Source organism: Papaver somniferum, unplaced genomic scaffold (genome assembly GCF_003573695.1).
Source record: "Papaver somniferum cultivar HN1 unplaced genomic scaffold, ASM357369v1 unplaced-scaffold_10, whole genome shotgun sequence".
Classification (NCBI taxonomy): domain Eukaryota; kingdom Viridiplantae; phylum Streptophyta; class Magnoliopsida; order Ranunculales; family Papaveraceae; genus Papaver; species Papaver somniferum.
In genome coordinates, this window is record NW_020618825.1 from 19,792,991 (window position 1) to 19,794,709 (window position 1,719).

Consider the following 1,719-nt stretch of genomic DNA (forward strand, 5'->3'; position numbering starts at 1 on the left):
CATCATGATAGGCATTTTGCAATCTAGGATAATTTTCAATCCTAAGGTCGGAGCTATTACAAGAATAAAACTCTAATTCATGGGGATGATCATATCATGTGGTGTTGTTCCTGTTTCCCTAACGGATTCCCATTGATGGGTTTTCTCTGCAATCTCGGCTAAAAAATTCCATGCATCATCCACAGATTTATCAATAAACTCACCATTACACATAGATCAACCATGGTTCGAGATTTAAAGTCTAGTCCCTCATAGAGGATGACGACAAGTCTCCACTTCTCAATTCCATGGTGCGGACATTCACTCAACAAATCATTAAAACGTTCAAAATAGTGAAAAACAGTTTCCTCATCCAATTGGACAAAACAATTGATACTTTGACGAATAGCGATGGTCCTATGATGTGGAAAAATTTTGGAAAAATTGATTAGTGAGTTGTTCCCAAGTGGTGATTGATTGTGGTCTCAAACCGTAAAACCATGTTTTGGCCCTTTCCTTTAAAGAAAATGTAAACAAACGCAATTTCAGAGAGTCTTCGGACATATGATCAGGTTGCATAGTCCGACAAATTTGTTCAAACTCCCTCACATGAGTATAGGGGTTCTCAGAATCGAACCCTCGAAATATAGGAAGTATTTGTATCATGCTTGCATTTATTTTAAAAGGGTTATTGGTTTGAGGTAAGACAATACATGATAATGGAATTTGTATTGATGGATACATGTATTCATGGAGAGCACGAGGTTGGTCCATTTTGAAATGACACAAAGCCCACTATTTGGTTTTTAAAGGGTTTTCAAAAATTTGGTTTTTGATGGGTTTGGATTTTTGGGAAAAATTTGGTTTTGGTGGGATATAAAAGAAATTTGGTTTAAAATTGGGAGCAAAAGAATTTTTTTTTTTTTTTTTTTTTTTTTTTTTTTTTTAAGTAAAAGTAAAATTTGGTTTTTGAATGGGAGCAAGCCCACTGTGCAAGCCTCTAAGGAAATGGAAGGAAGGCTGCGGCCCACAATCGGTTATCAGCTGGGTCTAAACCCAGAGTCCAAAATACAAGTCCAATGGAAAAATTTAAACAAGCCCACACAAAATAAATACAAGCCCACAAATTAAACAAACAAGCCCAAAAATAAATTATTACAAACCCAAAATAGAAAAATAAAAAGCCCAAAAAAATTGGGTTAATTATTACAAGCCCACAATTAAAGAAATTTGGAAGCCCACAGGTTGGGTTCTCTCAATGAAATGGGTTTAGGCTTACCTTTTTAGCACAGCCCAGCTGCTCTGATATTGTTGCAAAAACCCAGTTGGGTTTTGGTTCTTTTCCTTGGTGGCGTCCCAGCAGAGGATAAAACAGGTTCAGAATCAGCAGGTCCAATAGCAAATGAAATGAAGCAGATGCAGATGCAAATGCTATGCAGTGAAATGCAAAAATAGCAAAGAAAAACACAGATAAAACACAGCACCAATCCCCGGCAACGGCGCCAAAAACTTGGTAGGCTTCTAAAAAGGTCCTAAAAATTATCCCCGGCAGCGGCGCCAAAAACTTGGCAGGCTCTAAAAAGTGTGTAAAATGATGCAATAAAAACGCGGGCCTACAGTAATACCGCAAGTGCACGGTCGTCGGTTGTAGCTCGTGCAAGTACGGGTCGATCCACAGAGATCGGGTGTGTTTTAGAGAGTGTTTCTAGCTAATTGGGTTCCTAAGTTTGCTTTGGGTTT